This window comes from Melanerpes formicivorus, unplaced genomic scaffold, assembly GCF_026170545.1.
Source record: "Melanerpes formicivorus ecotype bairdi unplaced genomic scaffold, bMelFor1.0.p_v2 SCAF_179, whole genome shotgun sequence".
Taxonomy (NCBI): Eukaryota; Metazoa; Chordata; class Aves; order Piciformes; family Picidae; genus Melanerpes; species Melanerpes formicivorus.
Window position 1 is genome coordinate 29,147 of NW_027142531.1, and position 11,090 is coordinate 40,236.

Below are 11,090 nucleotides of genomic sequence, written 5' to 3' on the forward strand. Positions count from 1 at the left end.
TGGGAAGGGCAGGCGCTGTCACGGGGAGGGCGACGCCATCTTGGAAAGGGCAGGCGCTGTCACGGGGAGATCGACGCCATCTTGGGAAGGGCAGGCGCTGTCACGGGTAGGGCGGCGCCATCTTGGGAAGGGCAGGCGCTGTCACGGGGAGGACGGTGCCGTCTTAGTGCCCTCACTTCCGTCTACATGCCCCCAGCCCTCCTTTCTCACCCTCTAAGGCCCTTGAGGTGCTCGCAGCTCGCCTTGAGATGCCGGGGGAGATGTGGCTGGGGGACCCTGGGACTGCAGGACACCCAATACCGGGGTGAGACCACCCCAATCCTGCGGGACCCCAAACCCTGGAACCCCCCCGAGACCTCTAACACAACACCACCACTCCCCGCCCCCTCAGCTGCTTCAGGACCCTCCAGAGACCCCCCCCGGAGACCCTCCAGAGGCCGCCAGACACCTCTCGATGCCCACAAAGCCCCTCTAGACGCCCCAGAATACCTCTCTGCGCCTCCCTGCAGAGGCCACTCACACCCTTGGCAGCAGGCGACAGCAAGCAGTACCTGGCCGTGCCCACAAGGTGGGAGCAGTGAGCAGAAGAGCCAGGGGCGCTAGGGACACCGAGACTCCAGCAGTGCCACACAGCAACCCACACGCTGTGGGGACCTGACACAGAGACCCCGAAACCACACTGAGGCACAGACCCCCCCACTCCTCCCTGACCCTCCAGACATGACCCAGGAGCCCCTCCAGAGGTCCCCAGACACCTCTAGATGCTCCCAGAACCCTTCACATGCCCCCAAATTCCCCTTTCATACCCCCAAGCCCACTTCAGATGACAGCAGACCCTCCTTAACAGGCCCCCAGCGCTCAGCAGGTCCGGTGCTGCTGTGCCTCGGGAGCAGATCAGCTGGTCTCCCTGCAGAGCTTTTTCCAGTCAATGAAAAAACAGCACACCACACACACACACGAAAGACAATCCACTGTTTTAATTGAGAGACAGTTGCTATTTCTGCTTCAAACCACACCCCACACCCCCCCGTGGCTCTGCTCAGGATGTGCTTTTCTCCTCTAGAAGCCTTTCTACAGAACAGAGGGGGGTCACGTCAAGGCCTTTCTGCACACAAATCACTGCCCTTCTGCAATCTCTCAATAAGCAGCACCGCTGTTCCTCTGCTGGAACACCTCACACTCACTCTTACACTTGCCCGGGGCTTTCCCTCCCCTCCAAGAACGTCCTGGCATTTCAAACATTTGGCATTTCAGGTCTGCAAGCAGCCTTTGTGGGAGGCTGCCCTCACCCCTCCCTCACTGCTCCTCTGCTGTATCCTCGCCCACCCCGCTGTGGCATCACAGAAGGAAAGACAGCCGAGCGGCTACGCTCCTGTTCTTTTTATCACCCCGAGCCGGGGACAGCCTTCTGGGCAAGGTTTGCAGCTTCAGCACACAGCTGAGCTTTGCTCTCACCCATTAAACCCTTTGGTGGTTTCAGCTTCCCGAGGATGTGTCGGCACAAGTCCTTGTCGGGGCACCGCAAACAGGGAGAGACAAAGCTCCGAGATCCAGGAAGAGGACGGCTGAGCAGACACCCCTAAAGAGAGAAACTTCATCAGCTGAACCTCACACTTCTCCCAGCTTTGCAACAGCAAAGAACTTTGTGAACAACACAGTGGTGCTCCTAAGGAGGTCACCAGCTTGCAAGTTACAGGAGAAATAAAAACCTTTTTATTACAGAAGCACTGGCAAAAATTTACGGACAGGAACAGCAGACGAGCAAATTCTGCGATTGAGCTAACGACAGACATCAGGCCTAGGATCTGGCTACCCTGACAAAGGATGCCAACAGGACAGAGTGAGGCCTCAGCAGCACTCCCAAAAAGCCCCACAGAGAGCCACAGGCTCTGGCCCGTGCCCCACCTACGGGCCGGCCCTCCTGGCAGCAGCGCAACACCACCTCTTCAGGAGCCCAGGGACTGACCTCAGCCCCCTAAGGGCCAGGCAAGGTTGGTTCCTGTTAGCTGCCTAAAGCAGCCTCCCCAGCCCTGCTTCCAGGGACCTTGGGCTGCTGCTGGGGACAGAAGGGGGATGGAGGGCTCCACAACTCGTCACACAGACCCCGAGCACAGGGCTGTTAAGCTGACAGGGTGCCAAGGGAACAGGCTGCCATGAAGGCACAGACCCAGGCCCTGAACTACAGGGTGGGTCACCTTGCCGCAGCAACACGACCCAGCGGCTTCGCTGCGTCCGACGAATAAAAGGAGGAAGTTCCACAGGAACAGAAGGGAAAACCTTTTCACTGTGTGTGCCAGAGCCCTGGAGCAGGCTGCCCAGAGAGTTAGTGGAGTCTCTGGAGACATTCAAAACCCGCCCCAGGTGATCCTGCACTGGCACAGGGGTTGGACCGGATGCTATTTTGGGGTCCCTTCCAACCCCTAACACTCAGTGATTCTGTGATTAGCTATGCTGGTGACAGAGTCTCACTGAGTGCTCTTTAAAATGTTTTTCTTTTCTTTCAGCCTAGGAGTTTCATATTTAAATAGACCTTCTGCTCTGTCTTCCCCCTTCCTTCTTCCATCTTGCGTCTAAACACTAGGAGAGCTTGATGAGCTGTATCCTGGGCGTCCCAACGTAACACATCTCAACTGCATACATGGATTTTGTAATCTTTTGCCCCATTGCTCGCACAGGGTGGATTAAGTTCATTACTTAGAGCTTGTCAGGACAGCTGTTGAAGTGTCCTGTGCAATGCAGGAGGAGTTGAATCCCATAGGAAACCACATTACTGTGCTTTGTCAGCCTGGTTATGGTCAGAAACCTCCTTCATTTTTTTTTCTCTTGAACAGATATATCACATGAGTCCCCAGAATTAATTTGCCTCTTCTCATAATTATTTCTTTAAAACTGTCTTAGAAGTGTCTCTGTCCTTCCCTCTCTCTAGATACTGGCCTCCTGAGCCCACGGCAGACTTGCACAGAGCTACTGCGAGCACCACTCTGCACGGCCTCTGGGGGGCTTTCAAGCACAGGCACCCCAGGAGAATCCAAACCTAACCTTGCAGCTGGCCTTAGAGCTCCTCTTTGGAAAAGTGTCGCTGCCAGGGCCCACAAACCAACGTCCTCTGTCGGCAAACCGGATGTAAGGGCTGAAAAGTGTCAACGGAAACCGTAATCGGATGGCCCAGGAAGATCCTGCCGGTCTGAACACACCAGACCTGGAATGCACAAAGAAACTCTGTTAACAACTGCCTGTGTGTCTGCTCATAGCTTGAGGAGTAACAGAGCAGAACCAATTCCCAAAAGGTTTTCACTGCGTTCCCAGGGCAAGTAGAGGCTTGCTCTGGCTGTAGTTAATACCTAGAAATTCCTATCAAAATCTTTGCAGCACAACAAGAAAAAAACCAAACCAACCAAACCACAAACTGCTTTATATTATTAAGTAGGAACTCGAAAGCTTACAGGAACTGTGGGGATTTTTTTATGACAAATTATTCCTTTTCTTTTTTTCAGTGAGCAATTGGGTTTCCAACAGCTCCACATTCTGACACCAAAGCACCCCGCTCCGTGTCAGGGCTTGTGGCTGAGGCCGAATACAAATCTGCAACTGGTCCTCAGGCAAAGCAGTTAAGCTCCCTGAAAAAAAAGGAAAGAAAGCAAGAGTGAGTCAACCATAAAAACAAGACCTAACCAAACCCCCAAAGCCATTTTGTCAGGAAGTCGCCTCCACTATCACCCGCCACATGCTGAAATTCCCTTCCCCTGGGGCTCCTGCTTGGCCCACAGCTGGGGAACATAAAGCAAGGCACAGCCCTGTGGGTACCTGCTGCCCTGGAGCCACCAAAACCGGAGCACCCAGTCACTACCAATCCCACAGCAGACCCAAGATACAACAGGGACTCCATAGAGACTCCAAAACCTCACTGAGAACCCCCCAACTCCTTCAGGACCCCCACAGATTCTCCAACTTAGATGCCCACAAAACCCCTTTGGTTGCACCCAAACCCCCCATCTGAAACACCCAGCTCCACTTTAGGTACCCCCAGATGCTTCCAATGTCCCCAGACCCGCTGGTGGACCAGCCCAGAACCCCCTGACACTATCCCAGACCCTTTCAGGGGGCTCCACACCCCTTCTAGATGCCCACAAAACCCCTTCACACGCCAAAAGAAACCTTTACCTGCCTCCAAACCCCACGTGGGGGCCACTTAGCAGCGGGTGGCAGCAACCAAGTCTGTTGCTCTCACCAATTAAACCCTTTGGTGCTCTCAGCTCTCTGACCCTGTGTCAGTGCAAGTCCTTGTCGGCCGGCACCTTCGTCCTGATCCAGGCGGAGAGAGAACTGCCAGGAACACAGCTTCGCCGCTCCGCTTGCGGCACGCCTGCTGCCGAGGGCAGCCTCGTCCGCAGCCTGCCCGAGAGGAACACGGCCCCCGGGGCCGGGGGACACACAAAAGCCTTCCACAAAGGAAACAAGGGAAGTCTCTTGGCCACTCTTCACGTGCCGAGTGCGATTGTCATGCGGAACACACCGCGGCATCTGGAACGAGTTTAAGTCCAGGTCTGTGGCAGCACAGAGGTTCCTGGAATATCCCGGTACATCGATCCACAGGAGGTTGTCTTTCGGTCCCCAGTCTGATGCTTGGCAGCACAGCCATCACACCATTTCTCTCGAGTGCTTTGAACTGACAATTCATGCAGGAGAATAAAACCAAACAGGAGTAAGCAGCTTGGAAAAGAACTTTGATCATCACCAGGCCCAGCAAGAGGACACAGTCTCAGGCTGCACCAGGGGAGGTTTAGGCTAGAGGTTAGGAAGAGGTTCTGCACAGAGAGAGTGATGGCCCATTGGAATGGGCTGCCCAGGGTGGTGGTGGAGTCACCATCTTTGGAGGTGTTCAGGAGGAGACTGGATAGGGTGCCTGGTTGCTTGGTTTAGTTGATTAGGTGGTGTTGGATGATAGGTTGGACACGATGATCTTGAAGGTCTCTTCCAACTCGGTCTGGTCTATTCTATTCTATTCCGTTCCATTCCATTCCAACACCATCTAATCAACTAAACCACGGCACTGAGTGCCTCATCCAGTCTCTTTCTAAACACTTCCAGTGATGGTGACTCCCTGGGCACCACCTCCCTGAGCAGCACATTCCAAAGGCCAATCTCTCTTTCAACCTGCTCTATTCTATTCTATGAAGACCTTCTTCCTAACATCCAGCCTAAACCTCCCCTGGCACAGCTTGAGACTGTGTCCTCTTGTTCTGGTGCTGCTTGCCTGGGAGAAGAGACCAACCCCCACCTGGCTACAACCAGAACTGAGGGGACTGCAATCCTTGCAGCTTCAGCTTTCCTTCTCTGCTACTTCTTTTTTCAGATGGATTGTTTTTCAAAGGGACTGCTGGACAGCAGAACAGGATGGATGGCTGGGCCCCAAGAGCGGTGGGGAACAGAGTTAAACCCAGCCGGCGGCCGGCCGGGCACAAGTGGTGTTCCCCAGGACACCCCTTGTGAGAGAGTGAGTCCAGAGAAGGGCCACAAAGCTGGTGAGGGGTCTGGATAACAAGCCTTACGAGGAGTGGCTGAAGGAACTGGGACTGTTTAATCTGCAGAAGAGGAAGCTGAGGGAATTAAGGTATGGTCTGGCTTCAGCTCTCAACTACTTCCACGTTGAGCAAGGACAGCTTGTACTCACAGAAGGCACTGGCTGCTTGGGTTCAAGGTTCCTGCAGAGCTCAGGCTATCTCTCTTGATTAGTGAGGTCGTCCTGTCACCTAGGCAGAGAGAAGAAAATGCAGCTATGAAATGAGACCACTGGAATCGTGAGACTCGTTCTGTGTGAGACTCCAGGAGAATCCAAACCTAACCTTGGAGCTGCCCTGAAGAGCTCCTCTTTGGAAAAGTCTCGCTGCCGGGCCCCACAAACCCCACACCCTCTGTCAGCAAACCGGATGTACGAGCTGAAGAGTGTCGACAGAAACTGTACGTGGACAGCTCAGGAAGATCCTGCCAGTCCCAGCACACCAGTCCTGGAATGATCAAAGAAAGTCCGTTAACAACTGTCTGTGTGTCTGCTCATAGCTTGAGGAGAACCCCCCAACTCCTTCAGGACCCCCCCAGACTCCCCAACTTAGATGCCCACAAAACCCCTTTGGATGCACCCAAACCCCCCATCTGATACGCCCAGCTCCGTTTTAGGTACCCCCAGACGCTTCTAATGTCCCCAGACCCGCTGGTAGACCAGCCCAGAACCCCCTGACACTATCCCAGACCCTTTCAGGGGGCTCCACACCCCTTCTAGATGCCCACAAAACCCCTTCACATGCCAAAAGAAACCTTTACCTGCCTCCAAACCCCATTTGGGGGCCACTCAGACCCCTTAGCAGCGGGTGGCAGCAACCAAGTCTGTTGCTCTCACCAATTAAACCTGGATGTTAGGAAGAAGGTCTTCATAGAATAGAATAGAGCAGGTTGAAAGAGAGATTGGCCTTTGGAATGTGCTGCCCAGGGAGGTGGTGGAGTCACCATCACTGGAAGTGTTTAGAAAGAGACTGGATGAGGCACTCAGTGCCGTGGTTTAGTTGATTAGATGGTGTTGGAATGGAATGGACCGGACCAGGTTGGAAGAGACCTTCAAGATCATCGTGTCCAACCTATCATCCAACACCACCTAATCAACTAAACCATGCAACCAAGCACCCTATCCAGTCTCCTCATGAACACCTCCAAAGATGGTGACTCCACCACCTCCCTGGGCAGCCCATTCCAATGGGCAATCACTCTCTCTGTGCAGAACCTCTTCCTAACCTCTAGCCTAAACCTCCCCTGCCACAGCTTGAGACTGTGTCCTCTTGTTCTGGTGCTGCTTGCCTGGAAGAAGAGACCAACCCCCACCTGGCTACAACCTCCCTTCAGGGAGTTGCAGAGAGCAAGAAGGTCTCCCCTGAGCCTCCTCTTCTCCAGGCTAAGCAACCCCAGCTCCCTCAGCCTCTCCTCACAGGCCTGTGCTCCAAACCCCTCCCCAGCTTTGTTGCCCTTCTCCGGACTCCTTCCAGCAACTCAACGTCTTGCTTAAACGGAGGGGCCCAGAACTGGACACGGGACTCAAGGTGTGCCCTAACCAGTGCCAAGTGCAGGGGCAGAATGACCTCCCTGCTCCTGCTGGCCACACTGTTCCTGATATTGGCCAGGTTGCCAGTGGCCTTCTTGGCCACCCGTGCACGCTGCTGGTCACGACCAGAAGACAGGGATCAGAAGAGTCTTCGGCCAAGCTGTAAACCTCTTCCTAACATTCAGCCTAAACCTCCCCTGGCACAGCTTGAGACTGTGTCCTCTTGTTCTGGTGCTGCTTGCCTGGGAGAAGAGACCAACCCCCACCTGGCTACAACCAGAACTGAGGGGACTGCAATCCTTGCAGCTTCAGCTTTCCTTCTCTGCTACTTCTTTTTTCAGATGGATTGTTTTTCAAAGGGACTGCTGGACAGCAGAACAGGATGGATGGCTGGGCCCCAAGAGCGGTGGGGAACAGAGTTAAACCCAGCCGGTGGCCGGCCGGGCACAAGTGGTGTTCCCCAGGACACCCCTTGTGAGAGAGTGAGTCCAGAGAAGGGCCACAAAGCAGGTGAGGGGTCTGGATAACAAGCCTTACGAGGAGTGGCTGAAGGAACTGGGACTGTTTAATCTGCAGAAGAGGAAGCTGAGGGAATTATGGCGTGGTCTGGCTTCAGCTCTCAACTACTTCCACGTTGAGCAAGGACAGCTAGTACTCACAGAAGGCACTGGCTGCTTGGGTTCAAGGTTCCTGCAGAGCTCAGGCTATCTCTCTTCATTAGTGAGGTCGTCCTGTCACCTAGGCAGAGAGAAGAAAATGCAGCTATGAAATGAGACCACTGGAATCGTGAGACTCGTTCTGTGTGAGACTCCAGGAGAATCCAAACCTAACCTTGGAGCTGCCCTGAAGAGCTCCTCATAGCTTGAGGAGTACCAGAGCAGGAACAATTCCCAAAAGGTTTTCACTGCATTCCTAGGGCACTTGAAGGATTGCCCTGGCTGTAGTTAATACCTAGAACTTCCTATCAAAATCTTTGCAGCACAGCAAGGAAATTGAGGGATGGGAAGGCAATATGTACTTACACGTTAGGCAAGAATTGGCTTTGCAAACTAATCTCTCTAACTGTTGGATATGCACTGAACTTCCTCGAGGCCAAATGAGGACCCCTTTATTTGGGGAAGCCTCAATGAATTGGACTTGGGGGGCATCAGACTGGGTGACTACATCTGAGAGTACCTTCCACAAGTGTCAGCATGGGAAAGATAGCTCAGAAAGCCTAGGTCCAAAGTTTGCCTTAAGAAAATATAGTATAGGAATATACTGTTGGCTGTGAGAAAGGGGGGAACTGATGAACAGAAAAGTCTCATTAACAGAACCACAGAGTTGATAAGAATTTTCCGCTTGTTAGCTGAAATGCTGGGACGCAGGGAGGGGGAGAGGGGCTGGCAGACAGCCTTTGGATAGAGAAGGAATAACAGGATTTGTCAGTGATTCACTTCTGTTAGTCTTGGACAAGATGCTCTTTTGGATAAGACAAAGGACACCTGCATGATATGTGTACTTCTGCTCTTTTAGATAGATAAGCTTTGTATAGATAGGCAGCATCTGGACCTCTGTCATTATAGACAGATAACTTTTTGTATAAAAGTTTGCCCAAACCTCTCTGAAGACACACAGCTCTTTTGAAATGATCCTACCTGTGTCAGGCGCCAGAATAGAAGCACGATACAAGAGACTTACTGAGTCTCTTGTGTGTCTTTCTCTAAGTCATTATCAACGCTGTTTGCAGCACAAACCCAAACCCAAACCCACCCCGAGACACCCCCAGCTCCCACGGGAGCCTGCAGAGACCTCCCAAAGGGTCCGTCGGAGGTGCCCAGCTGCCTCCCCACGACCCTTGACCCTTTCCGATGGCCCCACGAGAACTTTACGTATCCCCAGACCCTTTTAGGTGTCCCCAAGACCTCCTCCGTCACCCCCAAAAGCCCTGCCGATGGCCCCAGACCACCTTCAGACGCCGGAAGGAACACACCTGGGAGTCCCGGGCCGGCAGCGACACCGGGACCGGACCCGCTGCGGCGCAGGCGCCGTGTCCATAGCGACCACCGGGACGCTGCCCCCCTGGCGCGAGCAGAGCCGGGCTAGGGCGCAGGCGCCGGATCCATAGCGACGCTCGAGTCAAGCTCTCCGCCCTCCGCTCTTCCCCTAAGAATTTTCGAGCATTCAGCGCAGTTAGGCTGCAGAAATTAGCTCACCCAGGGCGGCACACGCCGCGGCACGGCTGCACTGCCGGCCATTACACACCGGGTTGAGCACTGACCTCCCACGGGGCGGTATACGCCGCGGCACGGCTGCACTGCCGGCCATTACACACCGGGTTGAGCACTGAGCTCCCCCGGGGCGGTATACGCCGCGGCACGGCTGCACTGCCGGCCATTACACACCGGGTGGCAGCATTGAGCTCCCCCGGGGCGGCACACGCCGCGGCACGGCTGCACTGCCGGCCATTACACACCGGGTGGCAGCATTGAGCTCCCACGGGGCCTCTGGGTACGGTTGAGGCAGCAGCCGCCACCCCCGCAGAGCCCCGCCGGCCAAGCCCGGACACGCCTCCCTCCCCCCCCCAAAAGCCCCGCGCTGCCCCGCCGGTGGCCACCCCCCCAAGCCCCGCGCAGCTCCAGCGGCTGCTATAGAGAAACCCCCCAAAGCAGCAGAGACTGGCACTGACCTGGGACACAGCAGAAGAGCTCCAACCTCTACCAGCCACACTCCTGCACTGAGCCACTTTAAAGCATCTGGCGCCATGCTGGGGGGGGCGGTGCCACGCTGGGGGGGGCGGTGCCACGCTGGGGGGGGGCGGTGCCACGCTGGGGGGGGGGCGGTGCCACGCTGGGGGGGGGCGGTGCCACGCTGGGGGGGGCGGTGCCACGCTGGGGGGGGCGGTGCCACGCTGGGGGGGGCGGTGCCACGCTGGGGGGGGCGGTGCCACGCTGGGGGGGCGGTGCCACGCTGGGGGGGGGCGGTGCCACGCTGGGGGGGGGCGGTGCCACGCTGGGGGGGGCGGTGCCACGCTGGGGGGGCGGTGCCACGCTGGGGGGGGCGCTGCCACGCTGGGGGGGCGGTGCCACGCTGGGGGGGGCGGTGCCACGCTGGGGGGGCGGTGCCACGCTGGGGGGGGCGGTGCCACGCTGGGGGGGGCGGTGCCACGCTGGGGGGGGCGGTGCCACGCTGGGGGGGCGGTGCCACGCTGGGGGGGGCGGTGCCACGCTGGGGGGGCGGTGCCACGCTGGGGGGGGGGCGGTGCCACGCTGGGGGGGGCGGTGCCTGCGTTGTGACCTCACGCTCAGCGTTCCATGGGTTTTATTCCCCTCCAAGACAACACGTTGAGTTCTGAGCAGCTGAGGAGCCCTGGGGAACACCTGTACAGAAACGTTCCTCCAAGAGCTGTCAGAAAAACGTTCGTTCCGCCAGCACTGCCGGCCGTTACACACCGGATGGCAACATTGAGCTCCCCCGGGGCGGCACACGCCGCGGCACGGCTGCACTGCCGGCCGTTACACACAGGGTGGCAGCATTGAGCTCCCACGGGGCGGCACACGCCGCGGCACGGCTGCACTGCCGGCCGTTACACACCGGGTGGCAGCACTGAGCACCTCCCTGGGCGTGGGCAGCAGCCGGGCCCCCACCTGGCTTTTATTTTCCAATGCTAAAAGCCTTTTAGAAGCAGAGAGGGCAGACAGGGGTCGTTTCCAAAGCTTTCTTACGCACCAGTCACTCCAAGCCCTCCCTCTCCAGCTGCAAACCAGAGGTTTGCCTCCGCCTCGCCTCACCCCAGTACTTACACTTTTAAAGATAGTGTGGTCCCCTCGGAGAATTTTCAGCACTTTAGGGGGGGGGCCCCCAGCCCTCGCTCACCTGCTCCTCTGCTGCAGCAGCCCCCTGCCCCACGTGGCAGAACCAGCCCACCCACAAGCCCCCCACTCCCTTTGAGTCGCCCCCAAAAAGGCACAAAATAAAGCAAACTGCCCAGCCAGCACCTCCTGCCTTTCACAGCAAGGACTGA

At 56.5% G+C, this 11,090-nt stretch overlaps 1 long non-coding RNA gene across 3 annotated transcripts; it reads right to left on the reverse strand.

The window, feature by feature from the left end:
• Positions 1-3,064: 3,064 nt before the first annotated feature.
• On the reverse strand, positions 3,065-9,796 carry LOC137457445 (uncharacterized). 3 transcript variants are annotated; one of them, XR_010991261.1, is made up of 7 exons: positions 9,756-9,796; positions 7,747-7,825; positions 5,844-6,005; positions 5,672-5,750; positions 4,162-4,666; positions 3,444-3,613; positions 3,065-3,199 (listed from the first exon to the last, which is right to left on the reverse strand). It is a non-coding gene; the product is annotated as an uncharacterized lncRNA (long non-coding RNA). The 3 variants fall into 3 exon arrangements; XR_010991260.1 differs by lacking the exon at positions 9,756-9,796 and adding an exon at positions 9,060-9,115; XR_010991259.1 differs by lacking the exon at positions 9,756-9,796 and having other exon boundaries at positions 7,747-8,393.
• Between the last annotated feature and the right edge of the window lie 1,294 nt (positions 9,797-11,090).